The sequence below is a fragment of the Micropterus salmoides genome, unplaced genomic scaffold (assembly GCF_014851395.1).
Source record: "Micropterus salmoides isolate LMB-PRFRI ecotype aquatic unplaced genomic scaffold, ASM1485139v1 Ms_hic_scaffold_9, whole genome shotgun sequence".
In the NCBI taxonomy this organism is placed as follows: Eukaryota; Metazoa; Chordata; class Actinopteri; order Centrarchiformes; family Centrarchidae; genus Micropterus; species Micropterus salmoides.
Genome location: NW_024044681.1, coordinates 25,568,048 through 25,585,290, shown reverse-complemented (window position 1 = coordinate 25,585,290; position 17,243 = coordinate 25,568,048). Strand labels below are relative to the sequence as shown.

Genomic DNA, 17,243 nt, shown 5'->3' with positions numbered 1-17,243 from the left:
GCACAAGTCTGGTTGAATTCACTGTAAGTACAAAAGTACATCTATATACAGGGTAACAATTAATATAAACTCAATAACATATTAATGATGCGTAAACAAGAGTTCGATAAAAAGCCTCATTTCATATTCACAAATATTGATTCAGTTGTTGTCACCTTTCATAATGTGTGAACTTTTTTCTTTCAGCATTTGTTAATTGCGCCCAGCAGTAGACTAATGTGTTTCATTACTCAACAAAAATGTCTAAATCAAACTTTTTCTTCCAACTTCTATTTTTAGCTGATACATGTGCCTTGGGAACAAGTCATTAAAACTCCTACCGTAACATGAACATCTTTTAATCATGTTGGTGTAAAAGGCTTATACCCCTTCATAACATGCTAACTAGAGCATGATTGCACAATATCAAAAGCCAACCTAATGGATGCAATAGTTGCTCTTCCCCTTTAAACTTTCTCACTGACCTATTATATCGCCCGCATATCTGAAAAACTGTTTTCACACACAACATATCTTTATCTTATCAAGATTTGTTTTACTAAGACAAAACCTGATGAGATTATGATCCTATTTTACACACAGAAAAGTGCATAAACATCTCTAATTAGTAACGAGTGATCTATTTTTAGCCGCCAACCACATGTCTGTGTCTCATTTTGTTTCACTTGATTGTAGCATTTGTTTTTCTATGACTTGTCTAGAAAACTATCTATCTATAATAACTCAGTGTTATTATAGATATTTATATTATAGATTTCTAGATTTTTTCACCTTGTATGCTTATTATATATTACTGTTCTATATCCATGCAAATTATACCAAAAAATTACACAGCAATGTAAGTGGGTCACACAGCAGTTACAAAACTTGACTCTTCTATTGTGGATATATGATGATGAAAGCAGGGTCCTAAACTCCACAGATCCAAATCCACCACATATGTCAGTTTGAGCAGTTTGAGATGCTGTTTTTCCAGCAAGTCAAGATTACACATTGTTTTCTGATTTAATCCTCATGTTAGATTACTGCAATACAACTTTTGTTTGGCTGTTAAAATTCTACATTGATCCTGTCCAGTGCTTATCAGCAACAACATAGAAGAAAAACATGCTCATATTCAAAATAGCAGAAAAAAAACAAACAGGTAAGGCTACACTCAAGACCCATTTATTCACCACCGCCTACAATCCACCATGACACTCATTTTACCAGGCAGGCATCATCCTTTCCCATACTCCCCTTGAGAACTCGCTCTGTCATGTAATATTTAGCTTGGGTGAACCCAACCCCCCAATGCTGCTCTCTTATACCCACATGCGCGCGACACACACACAAGCACGCACACACACACTTTGGGCTAAATGTCTTAAACCTGCCATTTTAAACAGAGTTTTGTATTAGCATCTCAAAATAATAGTTGTGGTTGGTGTTTTCTGAGGTAATTTAATAACTTTTTTTGGCAATGACGTGTCAGCAGCAGAAGTAAACAACATTAAATTAAATACATGAAATAAAACAATTGAACAGTCACAGCTGAAAAATCTGCAGAGCATCGTTTTCTGACAGTTTGAGCTGCTCTCTCTGGATGAGTTACCAGTAGAATAGAAGTGCTTTAATGAGAAGCAGTTTATTCTGTCACGTGGGAAATTTCGGTTTCTAAAATGGACTACAAGTAGTATAAATGTGCTTAAAAATATGGCAGCCCGTTCTGTCAAGTGGACAAAAGCTATTAAAAACTTGATCAGATGAGGTACCTTTTTTCTAAGCTTACTTACACTACTGGTTGTCTGTTTTGTGAGATTATTCCTTCCTAACAGAAAGGCCTAAATTTATTCAAAGCCATTATTCTGATAGGCATTTCCTGCCCGACAGAGCCAATATACCAGTACATTATGATAGCTTTTCTATTTTCCCTGACAGAATGAGCTGCCTTGTTTTCAATCACATTTGATAGTCCATCTTGAAATATGAAGTATTTGGTGTTTTAGCGTTGATGTTCTACTCTTAACCTTGTTTTCATTCATTTCAGAAATTGTAATCATGAATTGGCATGCATTCAAGTCAAAAATAAAGAGACAAGATAATTGCAGAAGTTTGCTTCGCCCAGTGGTTTACTCAATAGCTTGAATACCTTTTTTATATGGCATTTTTGCCTTTATTTGAAAGTTGGTTTTGGAGACTTACAAGAGAGGGAGAATCAAAAAGAAGACTGCAGTTATAAATAATGAGTCTTGGACCCCTAGGCCACAGGGATGCCCAAAACCTTGAATATCTCATATAATTTTTACATCCCAGGTAACCCTCAGAGATATGCCCCATGTTGGTCGCTTTAAGATGACAAGTAACAGGCACCAATGGTTCTCTGTAAGCGACTGTCCTTCACACTGACACATTCTCAACCGTAAGAATCTCTGACTTTCAAATCATTTTTCATATCTTGCCTTGACCTTGAAAATGCATTGCATGGGGACAAGTCAGCAATTAGACAGGCCTACCAGGTGGGGTTTTATATGATAAAAAACTAAGCCAACCTACTATGAATAAGAGGCTAATCAAACTATACTTTGGCTTCTTACTCCAAAAAAATGCTTTGAGTTACATTAAGATATGAGCACCACGAACAGGTAAGGCCGCTCATCTTGTACTGCCCGCTTTAAGGTACAAAAAGTGGGGACTTTTTTTTTTTTGCATTAGTGTGGCATGGGTGGGCATGTCTGAGGGCCAGCTGGATTTTGGATTTTCTCCTGCGATCCCAGCTGGTGCACCTGCTCTGAGTCAAGTTGAAAGGGTTAAAATGCACCCATTGTAAGGAAACATAGGGAGAGTGAAAACAGCTTGTAGATATGTACATGCTGTCACTCTCTAAAGTATTTATTCAGCAATGTACCGTTTGCATGTATGCAAGGTCAGTTAATATATTGTTTTCAGATCAGGTGAAGTGTAAAATCCTTCATGTACGGGAAAAAAAGTAATCGATCTGTATCTCCAATGTGTCTCTATATCAAGACAGCCTGGCTCTGCGTCATGTTCTACAATTATGCTGCATATAAGATAGTGTAGCTGTTGTGCCATTATAACACCTAGCCATGCATTTCATTTTGATAACCTCTCCCTTGCCTAATGCATATAACTGTGTTATGGTTTTGCATAGACAAATACCACCATGGGACTAATGTTTGTGTCAACAAGTGAATGAACTGAGAGGCATTGTGTTCCCGCATGCAGTAGTTGCACCTCTATGCAGCTGAGAGAAGAATATGACTTCCTCATAGATAATTTGGAGGCAAAGAAACCACACTGCTCTGGATAATATTCAGTACAATGCCGTTATTTATTTGTGACAGACTAGGATCATTTGGTCATAACTACAGCTTTTCTATAATTTTTCACCAAAACTCTGCCTGTTTTTTTTTTTCTGAGCATAGTCTTTTATTGTCATTGACTAATCTTAATCAAACACGAGGCTTGTTTAAATTAAAGTATCCCTAACCGTTAAATATAGATATTGTACCTGCAGCAAATGTGAAGATCGCACCTCAGTAAATACAGTGCACACAAAACAAAATGGAAATCTACAAGAGAGAACTCAGAGCGATTCTACTTGCAGAATAGAGGAAACAGTCTCCTTTTCAACCACATCTGAGGTCATTGGTAGTCTTTTCATTCTCTGAAAACTCTTCCCACTTGATGGCCTCCAACATTTTTCTTTCTGCAGCCTGTTTATCTTCAAACAAATTCAAGTTCAGACGCCCCTCTGCAACCCTCTGCAAACTCTTGACCCAGTGAAATTTGTTAATCTCTTAAACCCCCTGAACCCCTTTCCTCCTCTGCGGCATTTCATCCTTTTATTCTCCGCAGTTTCTATCCATCTGGGACGCCTTCACCAACTGCAACATCTCACTGTAAAGGCTTTAACACCTCTTACTTTCTGGAATCTTGAATCCTCCCAAGACATTTCTCTGACTATCTTGAAGCCATAGTCACAATTTGTGTTTCATACATAAGAAACAGTATAAGTCACAGAAGAGTTTGAAGACTTTGTGCACAGAGAGACACATAAACACACACAGGCAAGCAACCCTATTCTAAGCAGCAACAGACATCAAGTAGGGAGATTATGGAGGGAGCTGTGTCAATGTGTCAGTGTGTGAGTGTTTCCTCTGTCTCTCTCTCTCTCTCTCTTTCTCTCTCTCTCTCCCTGTCTCTCTCCATCCATCTCTCCCACTTACACCCCCTCCCCTTTCTGAAACAAAATGGCCAGATGGCTTCCAATCCTACATGCTAATCCACAACACACAGACTGTAGCTCTGACACACCTACCACAAGACTACTGCTCAGCTTTAGACAGCTATGCCCTTAAACACACACAAACACCCCACATGAGGCCACTGCACATTTATAAACTGTCAACAAGAGTCCTAAACGATAACTACTCTGAACAATAGAAGCATAACTCATCCAGACTAAGTCCTCAACAGATGGAGGCCTACTTATATGTGTTGTGTCCTGCTATCATATTTCAGGCAGGCCAGTTAGCAGGCTGCGAGCCAAGATGAGGTTCTGTGTCTACTGCTTTTGTTAGCTGAGGTGAGGTAAGAGAAGCTGCGTGTGTTGAGTTACACTGGCCAGTGGAAAACATGGGGAAGCCCAGCACTGCACGTTAAGCCATGGAGACATACAGGCAGACATACTGAAAAAAGAAATGTTGCACATTGCTTCAGTGTCCAAATAAAGTTCTGCTTATATTATTCGTGGTCTGTGACTATGCTTATGTGTGGTGGCATAAAAGATATTAACCACTTCATTGAGGTCACACATGTGTGTTGGCAGATTTAAGTAAAAACATAAATAAAACAAATAATAAATGGAACATCTACTAGCACATTTATCCAAGTGGCTATGAGATAAGGATAAGGTCCTGGTAGGCTCCTCAATAATACCTTTTCTAGCATTGCACAAGATACCTGCCTGGCAAATGGACTTAGAATAAAACGATTCATTATTTAAGCAAAATGTCACATTTCTTTGGTGAAGCAGGAAAAGCCATATACTCATTTATTACTGATTATTAATCTAAATGTAGCTTTCGTATCTCTTTTCTGTGATGATTTAGTAAGTGGCTTTCTCTCCACGTTTCCCTCCCTTCAATCTTCAAAGATAATTCCATTTTATGCTAGGTGTTCACGGAAATTATATGATTTAAGTACTGGTAGTTTTGGTTATGCGAGTTGTTATGACAAGTGTCAGTCAGCATAAAAAGCCAAGCCACAATAAGCTTCCATTTTGCCTGCACAATTCATGTTTACACTATAAAGAGTACACTTTAGGTTGAAGTTTTACTTTAATCTTTAGTAAAACAGAACACACATACACAGTAGACCAGACCAGACACATTATCACCTTTTCACTGGCAACATGAGATGTGAGCTTTCTTTGCAAATATAAAATTTTCATGAGGTGCACGTAACCTATACAGAGACAAAGGCCCATAAGTATACTCTAAACTGATGGTAAGCTGCTCCACCCAGACCCATAGTGAAATACAAAATACAGAGATATTAATCGTCCATTTGTGTGTAACAGACCTTTCTGGATAAAGGTGTGATGAATATATAATGCTTGAGGCATGTGGAGCACAGCGTCTAAGCCCCAGAGCAGAGGCCAATTATCCAGCAATGGTTTCACAGATCCGTTAAACAGCGGGATGTATACATACCAAATACTAATGGTGTATCACAGCATCGCTGTCTGATTGTGTCTCTGCCTTCTGAGTGTGACACTGCATTAGACTACTACTGTAGGCCTGGTGTCTTTCCTGCCAAGCCCAATGCTGTGTAAGGTGCTGTACTGGCACAAATTATTTTATGCACTGATAAATTCCTAATGGATTTCAGTTAGAAACTATAAATCAGATGATCAAATGTCATATTATTAGGGGACCAAGGAGTGGCCATGACAGTTTATGTTTCAGCCACCTGATATTTCCACACAAAAAGATAGCAGTAAACACAACACAAACCCTTGGATGAACACAGTCAATGAAGACTGGTGTACAGTCATGGTGTTGGATGTCGTGACAGATAGATTAGTGGTGAATAGAAGGGCATTAATCACATCTTTATCAATAAAACAGGCCAATGTTCAAAGGGAATAGCATCTTCAGTGTCCCATCCCCCAATTCCCCTCTACAATCATCTCACCCTCCCTCGATCACTGACATGACTCCCTAACATCCCTGTTTCACGAGACACCCAGACAACAGGTCTCCCATCAGGCCCTGCTTCTCACAAACCGGAGGATGACTGTGCTTCCTGGGAGAGGAATCTACCCGTCCCTCTGCATTAGCTCTGACACCACAATCTAAATGAGCAGAGGTGGTGGGGAGACACATTCAGCTCGTACCGTAGCCCATCCTTCCATGCTCCTCCACCACCGATGGCTGTGGGAGAATCCGAGGTAGAATAGCTTTCACAGGACCGGCCCCCACCCCCACTCCGATCCCCAAAGAAGTCAGGTGACCAGATGTTGTATATCTCCCTGTCACTACAGCCGCCATGAAACTGCTGCACACATCCATGTTAAAGCCAGGAGACAGAGACACGTCTCTGCTCTGTGTGTGTGTGTGTGTGTGTGTGTGTGGTCATTGAAAAGCAGAAATGGAAATGAAAAAAGACATTTCTTCATGAAACCCTCCCTAGAAAGGCAAAAGAGAATCCATCAGCATTTCATCCCCCATCCACAGCATATATAGCTCTGATCCATCCGTCAGCCTCGGGTCTACAGACCCAAAATAGCATTGCTTCTTTTTTGTTCCTCTGTTGCCACTGCAGCTGCTGCATTTCTCCAGGACTGACACACACACACACACACACACACACACACACAGACATACAGGCCTTTACAAACGCCACCATTGATTCTAACACCTCCCCATCAATAAAGATGCTATTTGTGAGGCACAAGGGGGTGCATACAGAGACGATGTGATGCAGAGGGGGGATATGGTCATACAAAACATTTCCTGACCATCTGATGCAGGCATCCATTTCCATCTCGCCCTCATGGACGGACTGCTGATAAAACAGCTGCCTCCTTAGCAGGGCAGAATGCAGAGTGGAAGAAGAAAAAAAGAAGCTACAAAGCACCCCTACATACACAGCCACCCCCTCCTCCTCCTCCTCTCCTCTCCTCTCCTCCCTCCTCTGCCTCCCCTCTCCACATCCCATATTGCATACACAGAGAGGGAATTACCTGAAATATGTCTTCACATTCTCTTGGTCAGTGTTTCGCCTTTGAGCCAGGAGCTCTGGTAGATTCATCGTCAATCGCACAGTCCTAATGACAGTTTAAAGGCAGGATTGCCATTCTCTTGTCAGACCAGTTCCTGACCCTAAAAGCAAGCTTGTTCGGCAGGCTGGATGCTTCACTGGCTGCTCACTGTTCCCTAGCCCATGATGTCATCCACCCAGCTCTGCCCATTGGTTGAGAGGCTGAATATTAATGCAGGCAGTAGGTCTGGGGGAGGAGGCAGCCAACGGGCAGACAGAGTTGGTTTTCAGTTTGACAGAACAAACCTGCTGAGTGAGAAGGCCAGGAGGGAGGGATTGTATGTCCAGCTTAAGAGCTTTTCCTTTGCAGACTTGTAACGCAGTGGTCTACGTTGTTAACATCTTAATACTACGCAGAGGTACATCTTGACATGACAGCTGCAAATGTAACTGGAACAGTTTTTGCAAAGGTGGGTTTTTAATGTGCAGAATTTAAACTGACAAAGCTCTTAGAGGGCTGTGTTTGATGCACTGGTTCCTCTAAAAGAGTAACAGTTTCACAATGTATAGACCACATGAAAGAATAGGCTACAGCATATGAGTGAGTAAATAGTAAAAATAAATAAATAAATAAATATACAATAATAACTTGCTACTACATAAGTAATGAGTACAGAAAGCAGTAAACAGAATCTGTAATGGAATAGTATGAATATATAGAAATGTAATAAATAGAATCATCTGTCAATTCAGGCTACTGATGTAAAGTTTTCATTTTTACAGGTAGATACTGCTAGTATATTTAAGAAACTCATCCCACTGCCTATCATCTATTTCTTAAGATGTTTAAGATTTCACAAGCTAGTTTATGACTTCGTAATAGGCCCTGAATTCAGAAGCACATAATATTTTGTTTCCCTATGAACATATACTGGTTCTCTGGAATATTGATATGACAAAGATTCCCTACTGCTATAAGGTAATATGTGAGTGTTGATGTGAGGCTGTAATGCTACATTTTCACCTGAATGATAAATTAATTTATATAATATATAAGTAGCGTAAAGTAAGGCTCTGACAAAATGTTTAATTTATTTCACTGATTTTATCAGGCCAAGTTTCCACATTTGGAAATACACCAAATTATACAAAAATGTAAATCTATGTATTGTCCTGAATGTTAAGATTTATCTGCCAAAGACCTATGGATTTCTTATTTCAGAGCATAAATTTGACTCCGGGTTCATAAGCAGGCGGAGACGACAACCAAAATACTCACTGCGTTTGCCCTAATTTGCCTATGATGTCATCTTTTTCCTCTACCTCACCTGTGATTGGCTGCCTAGCACAGCATCTGCTCAGTCTCATGGCTAGTGCTTCTAACCCAAGGTGGAGGCCTATCTGAAGCTCTGTGAATCATGGCTGGTTGTCCTGACAACCCCTGTAATGTCGATTCCTTGTTGGAGAGTAATATGGCTGTTCTGTGACAGTGTTCGCTCAAATGGAGATCCTTATGACTGCAAGAGGACAATGTCCCTTATAATGTTGTATTCACATCAGAAGGGGGCCTTTGTGATTTTGAGTTAATAAATTGCAATTACATTTAATGAGAAACTCAAGAAAAACAATTGAGATTAAAGAATTAGACAATCCATTTTGGTAAAAATCATATGACACTTTCTGAAGTCTTGGGGATTTTAAATATATAACAAATCAGGAAAACTACAATCTTTTTTTATTTGACATTTTTTTCTCCAGCTTTGCAGGCACGCACATGTTGCAAAAGCAAGACCTGATTAAACCCTGCCAACAGGAAAGAGAAATGCAAATGTGAATTTAGTTCAGCAGTGCAATGCAAAAATTTGAAAGCAGAAAAGAGGTGTTGCTCTGACTCCTGACAGCAGACAATAAGGGACACCGTACACTTACACAAACGTAGTGAGGCACAGTTAATACAGAAAAGTGTCAAAATGCACCTGGATCAGCTAAAACATAACTAGCGTGACAAAGCCTTTAAAGCATGACAACATTTGGATAATGTTATCATTTCTTTTCATCTATATTTTATTCCGAATTTTTTTTACATTGTTCAATCTAATTCTCTCATGAGTTTTAGACAAAAGCAACCACTAATTCATTCATTTTTATGCTCATTACCTATGTACATGAATAGTCAGCATCGCAGCAGGCATTTAGGTGATGGAGAGGAAATCCCATGGACAGGTCAGCTGTCCACCACAGGTCCAACACATGGACACTCTCAAAATGACTGTTTCAGGGTCACCATTGACCTAATCAGGTCATTGGATTCAAGCCCATTCAAACCCATATAAATACAGAAACAAGCAAAATCCAGAGATGACAGCGCTGATCAATTTAGAGTCTTTTGTCTTTTCAAATATATACGTTTTTTTGTGCTTTGGGTAACTGTGTTTATGCCCTTCATTACTGTGAATGTCATGGTATTAATGAGTTTTCTTCCACAGCTCTAAATGGCAGTGAGTTCAGTAACTGTAACCCATCTGTTGCTGTGTGCAGGGCTGACCCTAATATTTATGGGGCCCTGGCCATAATCTGGACACACTACCCAACAAAGACACACACACACACACACACACACACACACACACACAAATGATGCTTAAGTCCTTCGTTAACCTTTCTTTTTGCCTTCATTTTGTAGATTCTAGTAGATTTAACAGGTTAAATGAACAAAGGATTATATGTTTCACCTGGATTAACATACTTAGTCTGCTCCGTGAGAAGAGCAGGTGTTTTATACGCAACAATGATTAGAAAGGTCAGACTTTCTACTAGAGTCAGTGTGTGTCCTTTCGCAGCCATGTGTGCTTTTTGTGGTGTCCTTTAGAAGTATTGAACCCATACCTGCTCCCTCATTGTAAGTTACCATAGATAAGAATGAATAATATGTTTTAATTAAAGACAAGCACAACAGTCATATGAAAGAAAGCTTTTTCTCATTTACACACAGTATCTGTTCAAGCAGCTCATGCATTATTTTCTCCACTCCACATTATGCTAAATATGTGATATTTACTTTAACTTAGCCAAGTAATACTTCAGGCAGATCATTTCCTAATGCTTGGAGGGGAAAGCTCAGATCAGCAGCTGACAGAATAACCTGCAGCAGCAGTGAAGAGGAGCATGATAGCATCCATAGGCTGCTGTCAGTGATCAGGTTTATATAATGAATACTATAAATATGCTAAGAGGCAGAGCGCATCGACATTTTTTTTTTACTGTGGTGACATTTTGTAATAAGCCCTGTCTGGATTTACGAGAGTTGCGAGCAGAGCCTGGGAGCTTGCTTTCTAAGTATAATCTAAATAACCTACATATCTGTATAACATACACATTTCCTAAACAGTGTAATACTCTCGTTATGTGATCTGACTTTACCGTTACCTGCCTGTAATTTAAAGCACATCCAGCCTTGTTATTTGACTGCAGCCCATAATTCACATAACTCGGAGATGTTTCTTCTATGTAGCATCTAGATTTTTGCAGCAAATTACAAACACATGTATATTATATCTATTGTCACAACATGGCGATTATGTAAGGGAAGGGTAAATACTAATCTAGTCAATTACAAGTGGCTTTTTAGCCTAGTGTGCCTTTATTGATGGTAATGTTGGACTGTTGTTCCAACACTTTGGTCCAGACTATATCACAACAAGTATTTGATGGATTGTCATGCAATTTGGTACAGACATGCATAGTCCTGAGTGGATTAATCCTTCTGACTTTGGTGATACCAAAGAGTTTTCCTCTTGCACCACCGGCAGGTCAGTGCTTTCACTTTTACAGTGAAATATCTCCACATGTGTGTGTAGATTGGGACAAAATTAATACAGATATTTTTAAGTGAAATGTCACATAAACAATTTGATGAATTTTCATGAAATATAGTACAGATATTGATGTCCCCGTTTTGCCAAATACTTTGGTTTGGACCTAATACCCCCAAAACGTAGGATATTTCCATCAGCTTCAGATGCGCTTAGTTTAGCGCAATCAGCAAATGTTAGATACTTAGATCGTGAACATAGTAAACATTATATAGATTATCAGCATATTAGCATTGTCATTGTGAGTATGTTAGCATGCTGATGTTACCATTTAGCACAAAGCAGCACTGTGCCTATTCTACAGTCCCACAGAGTTGCTAGCATGGCTGTGGACTCCTAGACTTGTTTGTACCTTAGGTACATTAGTATAACGCATTCAAAGATTTGTGAACTTCTTATATATTTTTGGTTGTAACAACATTTTGCCTTCAGGGTAAAAGGAAATATCCTGCATTGCTGCAGTGTGCTCAACAGGTTTTCTCATTTTATTGCAGTGAAGTTTGGTAATCCTGTTCAATCCATCTTCCATGTACCACAGAATCCTTTTGGTTTACTGGCTCTACAAGGCCAGCCATAAATGCCAGCAACAGAAAAAACAAACAATGTTTTTTCCCAATATGAACGTGAAATTTCATCACTGTTCATGTGTAGCAGCATTTCCTAAAGATCCTTCTTCATCAGTGCAAGTCCAAGTTTCATTCTACAAAATGGAAGGAAGAAATTTGAGATGATAGGTTCTTTGGTCTAGAATCAAATAATCATAGCACTGGTCAATCACTACTGTATAAACGATATCAGATTATGGTTTAGATTATTATATTATGGTAGAGCTCACTGTGCCTTGGGAGCAGAGGCGAAGGGAGGCTTCAGAGAGACATGCAAGCCTTGCAGGAAATGGTGATATATGAGAAGCGATGAAGTATGTAGGTGAACCCCACTGAACTAAACTTCGCCTTCTGCTACGGAAATCAATAGAATCTTTCACCCGTGCTTGAAAATATCTTGTAATGACAACTGTGTGATTTTCTTTTAGTTAATGCTGACATCAGGTAGTGAAATTTATCAAAGAATGCTGTCAGGATAAGTTTGTTTTCTGTTGTCCAAGTCGGATGTACCCCTGTTGCTTTGGCTAAATTCATATAAATTCTTGCAAATTTCTTCTGCATATGCATTTTTTCATACTGTAGCCCATTCAAAAACTATAATTTGAAATGTTAAAGTTATATAAACCTAAACCAAAGGATTTTAGATTTCAAAAAAACTTCATCCAACATCACTTTTTACAATCAAAAGGTTGTGTTTAAAATGGATAAAATGATTTGGCAATATATTGCACAAATATCCCAACAACAAAATGCACATGGAACATTATACAGTATTACACAGAAGCGTGCTGATGTCAGTGGATAAAAAAGAAGAGAGAGGGCTGGTATGGACAGTGTATTAAATGCTCTTCATTTTACCACATCAGATTAACTTCTGTAAGCCCTCCACTGGTAACTTGGCAAGTAAAAGATAATGGGTCACGCTCATCCATGCTACAGCTACATTCACAAACAAGAAAATGACTTTTGGATTACACCCAAAGGAATATAATTGAGGTTAGTAGGTCTCTACCCTGCTGATTATGGGAAACCTATTGATAGGTTACTCTGCCGTCGAGCTCATTAAGCCTATTCTCCATTTTTCAGATGGAAAAATGCTCAACAGAAATGAAAGCGCCGACAGCTGAGTGCAGTAATTACAGATTACAGCAGGGTTTAATGTTGTGCACTTAACACCTTGGCTGTTTTGCCTAGATTTTAAATGTAGGCTGTGTTACATGTTTCACCCTGCTTACTCAAAGTACAGGCCAAGGCTAACAGGGAGCTATTTATCTAACTCATGCTACTGTATGTTTGGGACCATGAATGCTAGTTTGTGCCATCAAACACAATTTCTTTATCCTCACACTGTTAAAATGTGGTTACCCACGGTGGGGGTGGTGTGTGTCAGTGCGTGTAGAGGGAGGTCTTATTGACATTTTGCAGTATAATAGTCAGATGTATCTGATGACTGAGACTGATATGATGTTAATTTAAGAGAGTAATTGTTTTCTTGCAAATCTAATACACATCAGGCAGTGATGATAAACCAATTTGTGCTGATAAAATACAATGATATCAAAACTATTTTATTAGGACTCAGAGTAGTATCACAAATTGGAAGCAACTCATTAATTTCAGAGTGAAATATAGCTATGCACAGGGCTGTTCAGGGAAATGATTGTAGAAATGTGTGATGATGAAAACTGTGCATCTTCTTTTTTATTCTTCTACAGTAATAGTACAGTCTCATCCTTCTGTTAAATATCTGGCTAGTGTTTAGACCCTTAAAATGTAACTTTTCCCATTCAACATGCTCTAACCTCTGGATTGTAACACAGTCTGGTAAATCCGTTCTTAAGAGGGATTTAGGGATTTTTATTATGACATTTGTGTGACAGTGGAATCTACAATGTACAAATTCATCTTACACTTTAATGAACCATCTTGTACTTAAAAATGAGGCAGCTCCACACTGTTTATGGTGTGAAACAAAGTTGATAGGGGTTGGCAGCATACATTTATGACAACAATATGTCAGGTATGAGTGATGATGATTGTAACAATCAGGGCTGATAATCTTTTGCAACTAATAACAAAATAAAACAGAAAAATGTTACATAACATCTTTGACAAAACAAATTGTGTGAATCTGTTTATATACCTGTTATACCATGTCACACAAGCAAGTTATATATATATATATATATGAATTATTTATATATGAATAACAGTCTAAAATTATACATCATTCAGTGTAGTAGTGAAAATACACAGTGAAGTAATTGGAAACAAGGACATCAGCTCTGACGCTGCTAGAAAGCTGCTCAGGGACACACCTTTGAATGTAAAACAGGTGTGGGGTTAGCAGATGAGAGGCCTCTTTGGATTAGAGAGAGGGGTTTGTGTGAGCAGATATAAAGGTCAGATATTATGCAGTTGTTCCATAGCTATTATAAAAAGGACCAGGCCAGTGGTCAGTGGTAATGGCAGCATTAGCGCAATCCAACAAAATGTAGCACAATTAAACATCTTCAGCACAGTGTCTCAAACAGTATTTTCCTATCCAGACTGTGGGAAATTAGGTTAGCCTGGTATTCCTTACATATATATGATCCTTATTATCAAGTCAATATGCAACAGGGTTCACTTTGCACACTGCCTTCCCTCAAGGATATTCACAAATCACAGAGTATCCATATTAACTTCACCTTTGCTGACATTTCTGGGATGAATACACCCTGCCTTCACTCTGCTCACTTGCCTGTCCTCAATCAAGCCTTGTGTCAATATGAATCAGTGTGTGGCGGCCTCGCACAGGAGGACCTATCAACCCTCAGAAGGCAACACCACACAAAAGTCCTATCCATGACAACACTGGTCTGAACAAGCCCCTCCCACTGACAGCTGGCTTATTGTGTGCTCTGCCTCTGAAGCGGCCTTGTTTCCCTTTGCTTGGTCAGTTCAATAACTAATCTCAATGCAGCCGGCAGCGTGTAGCTTTGAAAATGAGGAGGGCAGGCCTGGTGGAAAGTCATAATCTGCTTGTCAGTCAGTCGGGGTAACTGGGAGGGTACCTTTTCAGTTCACATGAGGATTCATAGATAGGTCAGAAACGGTGCACACACCTTAGCTGCACAATATGATAGCGTTAGAGGATTTTCTCACCAAAAATGTCCAGGTGGATGAACACCTTTCTTTTGAAAACCCTGCACACCTCTATTTGTAACCTATTTTTGACTAATTTAACTTTGAATATTTGCCACGCTGATTAAATCAATGATCATCTTTCAGTCTCTGAAAATAATTATAAAATAAAATAATTAGCTTTGTACTCAAATTAGTTATATCAAAGGTTATTGCAGCAGGTTTGCAATTATTCTTCCCAAGATTGCAAATGACATTTCGATTTGTCATTCTATCGCCCATCCACAGTAACGAAACTGAGAAAGGGCAACTATAGTTTGGTCTCCCTCCTTCAGTTCATTCATCCATCTGTCACATCTCAAGACACAAAATTTTGACTGAGCTCAGTGGGGATGATGTATGTCAATAAAGCTACTAATTAGCTCATGGAAAGCAATATATGCACTTTCTTCAAATCAGTGTAGTGGGTAAGATGTATTTACAGAACTTCTCTGTCTTAATACACCCAGAAAGCCTTTGTTTTTTATTGTTTATGTGTTTTTACGATTTTATTTTTGTGGTCTGTGGTTTAATTCAAAGTTAAAATGTAAAATGTAATGATATTTTTATTTTGTGCAGATGATGGAGTTGGGAAGTTTAAGTCATGACTGTCTATTCATTTGTTTGTCCACCACACATTATCATTAGATTTTGGCCAAACATCAATGAATTATGCAGTACGTTCAAAGCACAACAAACTGGTTAAAAGACCTGTAATCATTCACAATATTTCTGATTTAATGTACTTATGAAAAAGACACACAAAGGAGCCAACCCGCATGATGACCTGTCAAGTCATCCCTCAGCCAACGGTTACTCGCAGCAGAACAATCGACGGATGGCCCTGATGTTACTGAAGACAGGGCACGCGAGCAGCCCCCTCCCTCTGTCACATGTGGGCTAATGAACAGCAGGCTCGTGCTGTTGATGGGGCCTTTTGGGCCACAAGAACCATGTCTGCTCACCACTTTCTGCTTCGACACACACAAACAATGGGACACGTCTGGAGTGCTTGGGGCCCAAACCCTGAGGAAAGGCAGATGGTCCCCGGGATCGCGGACCGCACCTCCATTAACATGAGAAAAGAGAGAGACAGAGGCGGGGGAACAGGTACCCTCTCTCCCATTTTCCCCTTCTATAGAGATTAGAGAGGGGGTGACTCATTTACCCAACAGAGTCTGTGGCACTGATTTGGAACCCAATTAGGAGCATGCTGTCAACTCAACAGCAGAGAATATCAAGTGCAAGGATCCTGTTTGATTAAAGAAAATCCTATCTACAGTTGCATAAAAAAATGCAGTTTCTTATCCATATATAACAGTTCCAGTCCATCACTTATTTAGTCAATTTCATTTTGCTTGTGTTATAGTAGCTTCCAAGAGTAACTTACTCAAGATAATCTTTTTATTACATTATGGATGAAAAGAAACTATTTGAGGTTTTTATTATAAACAGTGTGTGTTACTGCTATAATTGTTGACTGAATAACAGGCCATGTGATGTCTTTTTTTTTTTATAAAGATATACTCTTAAGAGTAAATGCCAGCAGGGGGTTATATCGGTAAAATGTTTTTTTTAATCTGCATACATTTCAGATTTAAGTGGATGTACTATATAATGGGTTTTAATGTTGCTAGAGGGATCTGCCGCTGGCTACGATAAAGCTGTTAGAGTACTTATTAATTGTTATTTGGAAATATATATGTTGTTAAAAAGCAAGAAAATCAAGCTCCAACTATAAAATATCTCTGGGTTTTCCTGAATGTTTCTGGACCGGGTAAAGCTAAATTCCCTTGATAATTTGGAGGAAGATGGTGTGCCAAAAAATTCCAGCCTATAGTAATAAAAAACCCAGCCTAACATGATCTTACAGATTCCATTAGCTTTTCTAAACAAAAGCTTGATAGATTCCTTGAGGGCTGGTGGTGTTTTCCTTTCTTTCCACTGGAGGCATCTTTTACCTAAAAACATAAACAGTCATGTTGCCACAGCTGCAGACTCCAGTGCTGGATCCTCTCTCTGGGTGGAATGAGGCTGCTCATGTTGTTTTGACTCATTAATCATACCAACCGCAATGTGAGAATTTCTCATTACCATAATATTACTTTCTGAAAAGAAATGTCTTACTTTATTTATTGTTTTCCAAACTAAACCAACATTTTGGTAAAGCTGAACTACAACATTTAAATTTGCAGCGATAATGAAATCATTACAATTACCATCACACAGTGTCATTAAAAACAATAGACTAGAGAGAAGGAGGGTGAGAGAAAAAAAAAGAAATTCCACTAAGTTGTATTTCTGTAGGTGTACATACAGCCTGTGATGTCCA

At 39.0% G+C, this 17,243-nt stretch overlaps 1 protein-coding gene across 2 annotated transcripts in view; it reads right to left on the bottom strand.

The window, feature by feature from the left end:
- LOC119895607 (serine/threonine-protein kinase PAK 3) overlaps positions 1 to 7,443 on the bottom strand; it is a 28,836-nt gene extending 21,393 nt beyond the window's left edge. For both annotated transcript variants that reach the window (XM_038708834.1, XM_038708835.1), the window contains exon 1: positions 7,253 to 7,443. The gene's annotated coding sequence lies outside the window, so the exon portion shown is untranslated. The remainder of the gene's footprint in view (positions 1 to 7,252) is intronic.
- Positions 7,444 to 17,243: the final 9,800 nt, after the last annotated feature.